Below are 14,987 nucleotides of genomic sequence, written 5' to 3'. Positions count from 1 at the left end.
CTTTGCATGTTTTACTTCCCGAATAACTAGGTTATTCAAACATCCACAGTCAATCATACTTTGGAAGTAAGTAATGAGGTAAGGCCGTCATGGATCTGACTGTAGATTGTCTATGTTTAGACGTAGCACAAGTTTGCTGTAGTGTTCATGAGTACTCCTGTAATATGATTTGAGTATTGGATTAAACCCACGCCCACGTAAATCACTTCATGAATTTTATCACGAGTGATTGTGAGACGATAATATCTTATATTCTTGAAACCGACATATGCGTTGTAGTTTACAACTCGGTTGCACATTGATGATACGTAAATGCACCAGTAACTTGGTGTTATAAAACGTATTGTCGTGTGTGATTTGATGAGTAAGTAGAGCAAGCATAAGAGTCGAAGTTTATCCGTTCCTTTTACCCAATATGGGATAAAAGCAATATATGTGGGGCCCTCGATGATTTTTTGATGAAACCCTAAGCGCTTGGCCAAGCCTGGACTGATTTGATTTGTTCAATTAGCCAGTCATCATAAATCAGAAATCAGGAAACATAACTTAGAAAGAGAGAATGATTATAATCAATGTCTCATGTCTATAGGATATCTTGTAGAATGGAGGAATATTTGATCCCTTATCTAAAGGACGTGTTATTGATAAGATCAGAGTTTGACAACGACTTTTGAGAGCTACGATTGCTAATTGGATTTGAAATTGCATTGGAAGTTATAGCTATTAGACTTATCCAAGTGGGATATTGTTGGATTAGGTGTCTAAGCCCATAACTATAATTGGTATGTACTTGACCAGATAGTAGCATGGTCCTTTTGGGTTGCCTTCACCGGAGCAATTTGATAGGATGGATATTTGAGAAAGAGGTTATTTGTGATTTATTAATATATTATATGAATAATATTTTAATTTAGAAATCATATTATTTAATTGGTATTGATCAATAATTAATTTGGAATTAATTTAGTGATCAAAATAGAGTAATTAAATTAACAGGGGCTGATTATGTAAATCAGTGATACATATAGTTTGGGTTAATGATCCATGATTGATTAGTGATGGACTAAGCTTATGTGAGAGTCCATGAAGTTTTAGTCCAAACGAATTATTGGACCAAAATCCTAAGTGAATGGATTAGGGTTTAAAAGTGACCCTTGGAATTCTACACTATATATGTAACCCCTAACACCCTAAAATTGGCACTTGTGTTCTATGAAGTAATCCTAGTCATTTTTGGTGACCTCCTTGCCTCTCTCTCTCTCTCAATATCCTCCACTATTCTTGGTGTTTGTGACTTATTTGAGGCATCACATTTGAGGTGCTAAGCTCTTCAAAGGCCAAGTTCTACAAGGTACAAATAAGAGGTATTCATCTAACTAGTTTTTATGTTGTATATCTCCAATTGCATGATAGCTAGGGTATATGCTTTGGATTAAATTAAATAGCATGTATAACTTGAGAAAACTTAGATCCAAAGCATTAGGATTGTATGTGCACCATAGGAGTGTTATAGTACTCAAAACCCATCACTATAGCCAAGGCGCCATATCGCCTAGCGTCGTCAGAGATGCAGGAGTTGTCCACGAAGCTTCAGGAGCTGCTAGACTGAGGATTCATTCGTCCGAGTAGTTCACCGTGGGGAGCACCTATCCTGTTCGTGAAAAATTAGGATGGGTCGCACATGATGTGTATTGATTACCGGGAGATGAACAAGCTAAAGGTGAAGAACTCTTACCCACTTCCGAGGATTGATGATTTATTCGATTAGCTTCAGGGTGCATCATGGTTCTCTAAGATTGATCTTTGGTCAGGGTATCATCAGATGAGGATTAGGGATAAGGATATACCGAAGATGGCTTTCAGGACTCGTTATGGTCATTATGAGTTTGTAGTGATGCCATTAGGCTCACCAATGCTCCAACAGCGTTCATGGATCTCATGAACCGTGTTTACAGACCAATGTTGGATCGGTCTGTGATTATTTTCATTTATGATGTCTTGGTCTACTCGACGACCAAGGAGCTGCACGAGCAACATTTGAGGGAGGTGTTGGAGACACTTAGGAGGGAGTATCTTTCTAGAAAAGTGTGACTTTTTAGTGGGGTCCAGATCAACAATTGGCTTTCGAGACCTTGAGACAGAGATTATATAAGGCCCTGATTCTAGCATTACTCGAGGGTTTGAATGTTTTTGTAGTGTATTGTGACGCTTCTATCTCGGTATTGGGAGTTGTTCTGATGTAGAGGGGGCATGTGATTGCTTATGCCTCGAGGCAGCCGAAGCCTCATGAGGCGAATTATCCCACCCATGACTTGGAATTGGGGGCGATGGTGTTTGCCCTCAAGATTTGGAGGCATTATTTATATGGGGTCTGATGCACTATTTTTACAGATCACAAGAATCTGAAGTACCTTATGGATCATCATAATTTGAATATGTGACACAGGAGATGGCTGGATGTATTAAAGGATTATGATTGTGAGATTTTGTATCATCCCGGGAAGGCCAATATGGTGGACGATGCTTTGATTCGTAAGGCGGAGAATACTCCGATTCGTGATGTCTTCTTGAGGATGACAGTGATTTCACCTTTGTTGGATATGATTAAGGATGCACAAGTGGAGGGTTTGAAAAAGGAGAACTGGAAAATTGAGCAGATTTGGGGTCAGATTTCGTTGCTTGTTCGGGATAGCCGGGGTTTATTGAATCAGTGTGGTAGAGTTTGGGTTCCAACAACTGGGGGAGTAAGACAGAAGATATTGGAAGAGGCGCACAAGTCCAAATTTTCTATCCATCTGGGGGCCACGAAAATGTATCAAGACCTGATATTGAGTTATTGGTGGCCCTACATGAAGCGGGAGACTGCGTGGTTTTTTGAGCGATGTTTGACATGTAGGAAGGTCAAAAGTTGAACATCAGAGGCCCCATGGCAAGGTTCAGCCACTACCTATTCCCATGTGGAAATGGGAAGAGATCACCACAGATTTTATCACAAAACTACCGAGGACGTCGCGAGGTGTGGATTCCATTTGGGTTATTGTGGATAGGTTGACTAAGAGTGCATACTTTATTCCAATTTCCGAGAGTATCTCTGCCAAAAAATTAGCAAACATTTTTGTGTGGGAAGTAGTGGTCAGGCACGGAGTGCCGGTATCTATGGTCTCAGACCGCGATGTTTGTTTCATCTCCAGATTTTGGAGGAAGTTTCATGAGGAGTTGGGTACTTAGTTGCATTTCAGCACTGCTTACCACCCCTAGACCGATGGTCAGAGCGAACGGACGATCCAGACACTCGAGGATATGCTTCGGGCATATGTATTGGATTTTGGAGGAAGTTGGGATACTTATCTTCCACTGGCAGAGTTCTCATATAAAAATAGTTATCACACTAGTATTGACCGACCCCCATTTGAGATGTTGTATGGCCAGAGCTGTAGGACCCCAGTTTGTTGGGGGGAGGTTGGACATCGAGTTATGGGAAGAATTGAGGTGATGCTTAAGACCACCAAGTTGATTCAGCAGGTGCATGACAGATTGTGAGTCGCGCAGAGTCGTCAGAAAAGTTATGTTGATCGGCTTCGTTCGGATCTCGAATTTCAAGTGGGGAATTTTGTTTTGTTGAATATGTCACCATGGAAGGGTGCTATTCAGTTTTAGAAGAGGAGCAAGTTGGGGACCCAATTTATTGGTCCATTCAGGATTTATGCCCGAGTCGGCAGGGTTGCTTATTGATTGGATCTTCCGGAGGACCTGATTCAGATCCATAACACTTTCCATGTGTCTCATCTTCGGAAGTGTGTACCCGATGAGCCAACAGTTATTTCATTGGATGACATTCAGGTGGATGAGAGCTTGAACTATGTTGAGAAGCCCATTGCGATTTTGGACATAAAAACAAAAGCTTTGCAGAAGAAAGAAGTGAAGTTAGTGAAGGTGCAGTGGCAGCATCGAAAAGGCTAAGAATGGATGTGGGAGCCCAAGGAGGAGATGAGAGAGCATTACCCATGATTGTTTGATGCAGTTGACTTCGAGGACGAAGTCTGATTCAAGTGGGGGAGATTTGTAACGCTTGGATCTGGTATTAGCTAAATTCCCTAATTTATTGTATTTTCAGTGGGGACTCAACGAATTGGAAGCTCCAACTCGTCGTGTCGAGGGGGTTTTTGGTCATGGGCATTTTTGGGCCAACTCGACGAGTCGAGGTGTCCCAACTCGGCGAGTTGATGGCTGTGAAGAAAACCCTAATTTTTGGGTTTTACACCCTATTTAAAGACCTTAAATCTCTTGGCAGGCCTCCTTACCAGCCTCCTCTGTCCAGAAACGCAAATTCCGTGCATTATCCTCTAAGGTTGAGTGTGTGAGCATGTAGTGAGCTTGGAGAGTTGGTTTTTGGTATTCTTTAGAAGGAGTTTGAAGTTGAAGGTGCCTAGTTTGGAAGGAAGGCTTTGGATCCAGAAACTCTCCATTTTAAGGGTGTTGATCGGGTAAATTTTTCGGGTTTCGGGTAATTCGGGTTTTTCATGTTAAGCAAAATAGCCGTTACCCGACCCAAATTAAATTCGGGTAGTGGGTCGGGTTTGGGTAATTCGGGTATTACCCGATTTTTAATTTTTAATTTTTTTTAATGGCACCTAAAAATAAATTTAATGAAATAAATATGTCGTGTTTAAACTTTGAACATTGAGATTTTTTAGTCAATAATAATTGAAGATTTATAAATTAAAACACTATGTTGTGTTTGTCTTGAAACTTCACATAGCCATGTTACATTGTCATTGTCTGATCAGATTAGAATAAAGTTCATGTGTTTTGATGTTTTGAAGGATATTGAAACAAGATTTATTAATCATGGGATTGATTTGGTGAACACACCTGTCTCGAAGGTGATGACATGGAATCCGATTTTTGTTTTGTCTGATACTCTTGATGTGGAAGCGCTACAGAAGATGGTGGTAGGTTTAGTTTGTAACAAATAATTTATACTGGGCTTAATTACTTTTTGATGAACCTTTTCTAATCTTATGACTTAAATTTTGAATGCAAGAGAAGTTACACGATTTCCTGTTATAGAGAAGGGGGAGGTTATTGGTTTAGTTTGCATACTGGATTGTTTACGTGATGTTGACAAAATTACGGGAAGGAAAGCCGCTAAGCTTATGGCAACGAATTGGGATGCCCTTGCGAGGTATTTTTGAAGGATTTTATGAACAAACAAATAAAATCACACATGCATGCATGACTGTCATCACTAAATCACAATAGTTTCTGATTTGTAAATTTGGTTGTAAGTTTTAATTATTTTTTTTTGGTTAATGATAAATTTCATCATATAATTATTTGAGAGTTATCTTTTTCGCTGTATGATAGTTCAAAAAAAATCGGACCCTCAAAACACGATTTTGGATGTATTTGAATTTTCATACAACTGCAATTACAAGTTTAATACAACATATTTTTTAAAAAAAATAATTACAAAAAACTTTTTTTTTCTCATTGAACATATACTCCAATTATTTTTGACCGGTGACGAACACGAACGAAGAGCGGACGAAGGACGAGGGTTTTTTTGACGTAGAGAAAATAAAACGAGCCTCAACGAGGGAAATTAGGATTTGGGAAATGGGACGGATAAACTCATAAAGGGACATTATTTGTTAAATATATTTCGGGTAATCGGGTATACCCGAAACCCAAAAAACTTACCCCTTTTTCCGACTTGAAAAAAAAACCGGGTTACCCAAATACCCGAAAAAATTAACCCGATACCCGATTTACCCAACCTGATTTACCCGATACCTGAAAAAATCGGGCAGGTAATTCGGGTAACGGGTATTTTCGACAGGGCTACTCCATTTGCTGCAGTTCTTTTGAGGTATAAAGTCGATACCTTGTGTTGTTATCTTCTAGATCTCTTTGTTGGATGTTTTAGCTAGATTTTTTGGGTTTATGGTTGGGTTGTCCAAGAGGTTGAGGGTTTCGGGGGTTAATATGTTAGATCTGACCCTTTCATGACCTCTCTTGGCTTAAAGTTGCAAGCTTTGCTAGGTCCTAAGTCCCATTCATGCAATAAGTCCATTATTAAGCCATTTTGGGTCCTAGGGTTCCTCTCTAGCATGCATGGACGTAAAGTTGGAAACTTTACGTGATATTCCAGCCTTGGGCTGCATGATCTGTGTTTTGGGACTAAATTTTGAGAGTTTAAGGGCTTAATGGGTTAAGCCTCACTCTATTGAGTCTAGGATTCGGGTTTAGGTTCATTATGGTGGTTTTTAAGGGTAAAGTTTTCAACTTTACCCTTCTAGACATCAATTTGGAGGAGATCTGAGATTTGGAGTTACTAGATTCGATGGAAAGAATGAGGGAATTAAGGCGGGTATAGTCGAACTGGTTGATTCTAGGGTGATAAGCAGATGTATCCGTATAAAGCCTACCATCTTCTCACAAAAGTCTTTCCACCCCGTCTCCGAATTGAAATATATGTGGCCCTGATTCAAAGCCCATCTATACACTCCAGCTGCCTCCTTTTGAGCTAGTCAAGCAGGCGTTGAACACGGACTGGGACTCTCCCTCCCCCTCGAAAACAATTCCTGCACTTGACGTCGGATCTCCTCATTCCCAAATGAGGATAAGCGAGAAGCCGAAACAGCTTAATGCATTAAGTTGTTGGATTTCTGGCCAACTAGACGAGTTCATTAGTGAACTCGACAAGATGATAAAAGTTTTCCCGATTCGTGCAGCTAAGGGATGAACTCGACGAGTTGAAGTAAAACTCGGCGAGTTTGGTCAACTCAGATCGTTGACTTTGACCATTGACTTTAGTTCTTGACCGAGTTTGACTTTTAAGGGGTTTTAGGGCACTTGGAGTTGTATTTAAGGAATTGTTTATGTTTAGGGGTCGAGTAGAGCTGATATTAGGAGTCGGGACCTAGTCAGCTATCATCCGGTATTGAGGTGAGTCTTCTCACCACACTTATGGGTCGAAGTCACCAAGGCCGGCCCATTATTGATTATGAAATGTTTCGTATGGGAATATATAATTGTTTGTTAGTGGATTTATATGTGGACGTATGTGTAGACCATGGGGGACCTCATGACATTTGGCAAGACCATGGGAGGAGCCCATGGCACAGGGATACAAGACCATGGGGTAGCCCATGGCATTACATTGAAGACCGTGGAGGGAGTCCATGGCAAACTTGTATGTATATATGTGTGCATGGTATTATGTGAATATATGATTCGTGTGTTTGGGAAACTCACTAAGCTCATGCTTACAGTTTTATTGAATGTTTCAGGTACTCTTATTGAAAAAGGGCAAGGACCTGGCTTGATGGGGTGGCGTGCATTCTCCAGTTTTTTCACATTTAGCTTTTTGTACTCTGAATTTTAAAATAATATGGCTATGTAATGAGATTTTTTTTACTCCTTATGGATGATGTTTATGAAACTAAAAGTTTAAAAATTTTCTGAAAATCAGGTTGTTACAGAATTGTTTGAAAATCATGTAGACACAACTAGTTTGCATCAGATGCAAGTTCTCAGTTATCAGCCAGAAATGTAATCTAATTTTAAATATGGATATCGTAATGTCTTTTAAAACTGAATTTTGTAAAAGGAACGGTATGATTATCTAAAATGACAATTTTTTTTCTCATTAACATTATTCCAAGTAGCATTATAAATCCTAATACACACTTAGATTGTTTTCCACAAATTAGGAAATTGTAAGGTATACATGTTCTGTTTTCGGTCAGTAAAATATCTTATAATTCTAACAACTTCTTGTAGACAATCACGTTCTGCACACAACTTATTAATCTCCGCATTTGCATTTTCAGTCCACTTCTTAGCTTGTTTCACTTCTTTCATAGCTTCAACAACCCATTTTTATTTTTCATTTACTTGTTTCGCTAGATCGCCTGCATGTTGATTTAACGTGCAACTTCTTTCGGAGTCCCTTTCATTTGCTTCATTAGCAGCCTTCATAGATTGGAAAAACGTTATTAAGCATTTTATCCGGGAGTGGGAAATATGGGCCTTCCGAAAACGAGTTATTATATGAACGAACATAACAATCTTCTTCTTCACAATGCCAAACACCATCACGAGATGACTTCATTCCAATTTTATTTCAACGTTGATGATGCATGCTATGTGAATTTTAAGGTCCAAAAGCAATGTCCGGAACAACTATCTGAAATAGTCATTCTGGAAAGTGGCTCAGGAATGGATTTCCCGACTAAGGGTCCGAAATACTGTTAGGAATCTACGACATTTACTGTTCGGAATGACTACACATAATCTCAGGAATCTATGACTTATACTGTTGGGAAATGACTACACATATGTCAAGAATCTAGGACAATTACTTACAAAAGCAATGTCTGAAACAATGGTCCAAAATAGTCGGTTCGGAATGTGGCTCTGGAATAAAGGTCCGGAATGAGGGTCCAAAATACTGTCAGTAATCTATGACATTTACTGTTTAGAATGACTACACATATGTCAGGAGTCTATGACATTTACTTTTCAGAATGACTACCCATATATCAAGAATCTGTGACTTTTAATGTTCGGAATGACTACCCATATGTTAGAAATCTATGACAATTATAATTCCGAATTTAGGGTCCGAAATATCAATTCCGGAATGTAGCCCCGGAATGTGTTTCCGAAATAGTGTCAGGAATCATAATCGTAGTAAATGTCATTATATAAAGGAATTCAAGCGTCGAAACTCTTTACTTTGTTACTTTTACTACTAGAAATTCATTTCTCATAATCCAAAGAAATGACATATTGCGATTGTGGCTCTGAAGGTATTATAAGGACATCAACAAATAGAAATAACCTTGGACGACTTTTTTATGCTTGTCCTAAAGAGGTATGTGGGTTATCCTTTTATAATTTTTCTTAGAATTAATATTAATTTACACAATATACGTCATGTGTTTGATCTTAAATTTTTAGGGACTACAGTCTAGGTTTATCTATTGGGTTGACAAAGCAAAAGACAATAACTCGTTGATAACTTGTAACTTATTTCGATCGAAGAAGAAACTTGAAACCCAAAATATGCACTTGAAGATAGCGTTAATTTGTAGTTGGATTTTCTTTTTTGGAATTGTTGTGTACAAGTTTTAAGCTTTATATTCATCAACTAAGTTTCCCTTATGTAATGCCTATTAATCTTTTTAATATGTTATTTTTGCTTGTTTGTTAGTACTACTATGGTACTTGTAAATTGTGTTTTTTCTATATTTGTAATATGTACAAATATTAGGGCAATAATAATATTTTTCATTACACACAACAAATCAATTACAAAAATAATTAATTGGAATTACATTGGTAATAAAACTACAATCAAAGGGTCTGGTATTTCCTATTATGATATAGGGGGAAGAGGGTGCATGGTTTGTGTCTGGTAGGCGGTTTGAAACACATTAGCCTGGTAATATATCTAAACCATATTAGGTAATTCATGGATGTTCAAATGGCGTGATGTCGTAATACCATGACCACACGCTATACCCAGACTGCGTCATTTCCCACATGAACATGTATGACGGTTTAGATCAATAACACAAGTTTTTTTAAAGCAAAAACTCAATAAATGTCGGACGGGAGTGGAGACAGGATCTCTGGTGGGATCTTTGTTGCTTTCCACCAAACAGACTTTTGCATGCTTTTATGAAGCACCATTTCAACATATGGGGTGAATACGATAGTCAAACTCGCAAAAAAGTAAATATGATCAAATTGGGTTCTTGTACAAGTAATTAAATAAATTTAATATTTCAGCAAGTATTTTACCTGTCATTAAACTGCGTTCAATGAAAGTCCATTGAATGTAATCACGAATTGCCTCGGTAAGCCTTATTAACAGTACACTGCATTGATTTACCGATAACACAAAAAAAAATTGGGAAAGATCAATGTTGATTAAATTCCAACGGATGTTAGGGAAATAGGCTCTAGCGCATTTCGCATGACCGATGTTGGAAAGCACTTCACAAGCATCAGGGGTCATTTGATGGAAGTTTCCTTTAAAACCAGACACGGTATATGAGTTGGATGTTATCCAGAACAAACGTTGTAATTTTTTGCCAAAGACACCTCTTGTTCGCATATACTTGAACACACTTTTAGAAGTATACCCATGATAAGAATCAAGGAATACATGCTCTATTCAAGAAATAACGACATCATCCATATTTTTTATGAACGATACTTCCCCACCCTGTCTCAAAGCTTTTATTAACCCCATAAGGAACCGGGTGCAACAGTACAGATTATTTTACATTGCCATACCAAATGCTATAGTGAGGTTCTGGTTGTTCCTATCGATAGCAACCACTACAAACATTGTTTTTAGGTAGTCCCCTCTAAAAGGGACACTACCTATGAAGATCACAGGCAAGAAGGAGCCTATGAATGCATGGACCTGTATTTTTTAGGGAACAAAAACGAATTAATTTAGATGTAGAAACATTATCATTTTTAAAAGAAATAATAGAAAAGTACAAAAAACAAATATACCACCCATCCAATAGCCACAAAACAAGCTTCGAAACGATCCATAAAATTAGTTTTGACGTGAGTGTAACTATGCTGGTTAGTTTGCCTTAGGTTGTGAAGGTAAACATGCAGGCTGTTAAAGCTTTCTTCATGTTGACTCTCTGAGAAACTCATATTGAAGCTGTTTTATAAGCGATAATTACGAATTACTTGGTTGAAGGCACACACACACACACACACACACACACACACACATATATATATATATATATATATATATATATATATATATATATATATAGGAGATGAAAAAAACTGAGGTTATAATCCGGAATAGGAACTCTGGAATGGATTCAACAACTCTGGAATGCTATGTTTCAGAGCATGTGGTCATTTTACAAAAAAAAATGTTGGTTACTTTTCTAAAAATGATCATTTATAAGGGTTAGATTACTCAATTTCCCTTTCAATTTTTTATCAAAATTAAATCAACCTTGAACATGATCCTCTAACTTTAAAAGATTTATGCCAATCCAATAGCCCTTCCATTTTCTTAGATATTTATATAATCATATCCGTGAAGAATTATTTTCATAGGTATCGTGTTTATATTTAGTTTAAAATTATAGAAATGGTCCCTGATTGAGAAAACAAATTACAAAAGGGAAATCTCCAATAAAGTCCCAAAATTTTAGCCCACTTTATAGTTTAGTCACTACAAACATTGTTTTTAGGTAGTCCCCTCTAAGAGGGACACTACCTATGAAGATCATAGGCAAGAAACAACCTATGAATGCATGGACCTGTATTTTTTTCAGGAACAAAAAAGAATTAATTTAGATGTAGAAACATTATCATTTTTAAAGAAACAATAGAAAGGTACAAAAAAAATATACCACCCATCCAATAGCCAGAAAACAAGTTTCAAAATGATCCATCAAATTAGTTCTGACATGAGTGTAACTATGCAGGTTAGTTTGCCTTAGGTTGTGAAGGTAAACATGCAGGTTGTTAAAGCTTTCTTCATGCTGACTCTCTAAAGATAGATGATATATGTAGACGGGTATCAATTATCTAAGATTGAATAATATCTAGATGAAAACAAGTAAGTATCTACGTCCTATTCTGGTTTACGATGTGATCATATCGTGAGGGAAGGTGTTTGTGTCTGCTTTGTGTAGAGAGGACTCTAGGGTTCGTTTCCCTCATTTGTGCATTGTGTAGAGAGGACTCTAGGGAAGGTGTTTGTGTCTGCTTTGTGAAGAGAAGACTCTGGTTTTCAACTAAAGACCGTTGAAGGGTAATACTAAAAGTCTCACCTTGGAAGAGGATTATTCACTTACAAAAAAAAGGAAAGTTAGGACCTCATTACATTGGTCCACTGACCGTGTTGCATCAAATCGGTGATTAGGCATATAGGCTAAAGTTCCCACAAAAGCTGGAGGGAATCCATGACTTGTTCCATGTATTCTATTTGCATAAGTGTTTGGTCAAGGAGCCAAGCGTACTACCCTTGGATGAATTGTGAGTCGACGAGTTGAAGCATTTGGTGGAGGAACCCTAAGCAATTTTGGATCGTGAGACCAAACAGTTGTGCAAGAAGAAAGGGAAGCCTGTAAGGGTTCTTCGGAAGAACAATCATGTAGGTGATATAACGTGGGAGCTTGAGAGTGAAAAGAGATATTGTAATCCTAGCCTGTTCGTTTCGGTTCTTGATTCCTGGATGGAATCCTCTTAAGGAGGGGAGGATTATAACGAACTGAACTTATATCCGTTATCGATGTTAGTGTTATATTAAGTTTTATTCTTAAAATAACAATTTCATTTGTTGAAATTTATCTTTGTAGGGCCAACGTGTAATAAAATGAACATTGATCATGTATATGGCTCTACAAGTCGTTATGTGATACTTTGAGGGCCAATTATGGAAGTTATGGGGTATTTAAGAAGCCTAAACCCTAAAATCTGGGAATCACTTCATTTTACAGCCAAAAAACCCTAATTTGTAGCCTCCAAGTTCTTTTGAAGTGACTTCATAAGTGGGGTTTCCATTCTTGAAGTTTTTGAGAAGATCCAAGAAGGTGTAGTATTATTGGTACTTTTCGAGTGAGGATTCTTCTAGTAGAGATCAAGTTTTCCTTCCTATTTCTTTCTCCTATTAATAGATCATATTTCCAAAGGTATGAATGACTTTCCTACCATCCGTCTCTATCTTCAAGTCCATTTTTTAATCTTTGAAGTATTTGGTGATTTTGTCAAAAGTTAGAAATCTGGACAAAATTGTTTCTCTGTTTTGAGAGGGCTTTAGAGCTCGAAATGTTCCGAATTAGACGATTCTCCATAGACATGCAATTTTATAAAATTTATTCTAGTTTCCAGAAAGTCTAATAACACACTTTTTGGAGTTTTATATTGTGTTTTATGCTCGAACTACTGAACAGGGGTCAGGTTTTGAAACTTTAAAATATGAAATTTAGACTTTGTTTTCTACTTTGATTGCTAGTTTCTATGTGTGTTAACTTTTTAAGCCTTATTGAGTGTGATTTTTTTGTTTAGTGGCTGCCAAAATATTTTCATGAACACTCTCAAAAGTGTTATTAATCAAGTCCATGAATTGCTCAAAGTTTTGGGATCATTACCTTCTTTGTTGTTGCAAAAATTCATGTTGATTTCTATCTCAATTATAGTGAGTAGTTTTATATAAAAATACCATGTTTTGAACCATCCAAAAGGTCTTCAAAACGGTCCCTAAGTGTCTTTTTATGTGTCCTAGTGGTGAAGAAAATCCCACCTAAATTGTGTTTTCTATTTTCGCAACATACATTGTTTTCCCATAAAAGCAATGTACTTTGAGTTATGGTTTGAGGTTGAAATTATTATTTTAACTTTTTGGCATGTTGCTACTATTAAGAACTCAATTTCTATCTTTATAGTTGATTTTGGTTATGGATTAATGAGTTAAGTTGTCAATTAATCCTTAAAATGGATTGCTAGGAAATTCTGAAAAATTACCAATATGTCCCTGTTTTGAAAAAAATATAGAAAAATCATCAGGAGTCGGATTAATGATTCGTGAATTCTCAAAGTTTTAATTTTGAGTATTGTTTGTCCATGAATTTTTCCAGGACCTGTTGTTGCCTCCAACTTAGGGGAAAATTGCCTTTTTGACCAGCTGATCGTAGTATAGCTGCATTGATAGGCAATTTTGTAAAAATCATATAAAATTGTATGAAAATAGTTTGGACCTTTAAAAGTACTTTCAGAAAAGCCACAATTCATAACTTTGATAGTATGAAATAAAAATAAAAATTTTACAGGTACTAAGGGTCCTAAAACAGCTCTAAATAGGTGTCTGTTTTAGGTATAAAATAAGGAACTTTATTTGATAGTTGATTTATGTGTTTTGGTTATGGAGTTGTCATATTTGGCATCGTAGAAATCCAATAAACTTTTTTGTATTGTAATAGAGGCAAGGGTGATACTTCAACGTTTACAAGACTTGAAGTGTGAGTTGGTCACATCGTTGGCAAAGGTGTGTTAACTTTGTGGTTTTTAAAAAGTACATTGTTAGGAGTATCCCATATCTTAGATGGACTGGGATGAACCTAGTTATCTAGGATGTATGTGCCCTTTTGATGATTGAGTATTATTTGATATAATAAAGCCACCATGGCTAATCACCATGGTTTGGCATTATGAATCACTATCGGCTCGATGCCATGGTTCGATATAATAAAGCCACCATGACTAATCACCATGGTTTGGCATAACGAATCACCATCGGCTCGATGCCATGGTTCGATATAATAAAGCCACCATGGCTAATCACCATGGTTTGGCATAATGAATCACCATTGGCTTGATGCCATGGTTCGATATTATAAAGCCACCATGTCCAATAACCATGGTTTGGCATAACGAATCACCATCGGCTCGATGCCATGGTTCGATATAATAAATCCACCATGGCTAATCATCATGGTTTGGCATAACGAGTCACCATCGGCTCGATGCCTTGGTTCGATATAATAAATCCACCATGGTTTTCACGCCATGATTTGGCTAAGTCTAGGTCACCATGTTTCTTATACCATGGTTCGACCAAATACAAGCCATAATGTTTTTCATACCAAGGGTCAGCTAAATATGGGTAACTTCGGTTCATACACCATTTGTGTTGTAGTTCAGCATACTGTAAGTCCAAAGCAGGACCAGACATCGACTCACTCTTACTTTAGACTTGGGGGAATTATTGGACAGATCCTTTTTTATGGAAATTCGAACACGTTAGTTTTTCTCAACATATCAATTGTGTATGACACCTTCGATTTACTAAAGCTTCCCAATCATACAGAACCATCTCAAATAAATTACAACTTATACAAATTATATCACAACTCTGGTCTTGTTCACAAATGCTTGAAAAGCATCACGATGTCGTTTCTCCCAACCTAATTATATGAAAA

The sequence above is a fragment of the Lactuca serriola genome, chromosome 3 (assembly GCF_051521515.1).
Source record: "Lactuca serriola cultivar US96UC23 chromosome 3, Lser_US96UC23_V15, whole genome shotgun sequence".
In the NCBI taxonomy this organism is placed as follows: Eukaryota; Viridiplantae; Streptophyta; class Magnoliopsida; order Asterales; family Asteraceae; genus Lactuca; species Lactuca serriola.
This window is presented reverse-complemented; position numbering follows the sequence as displayed.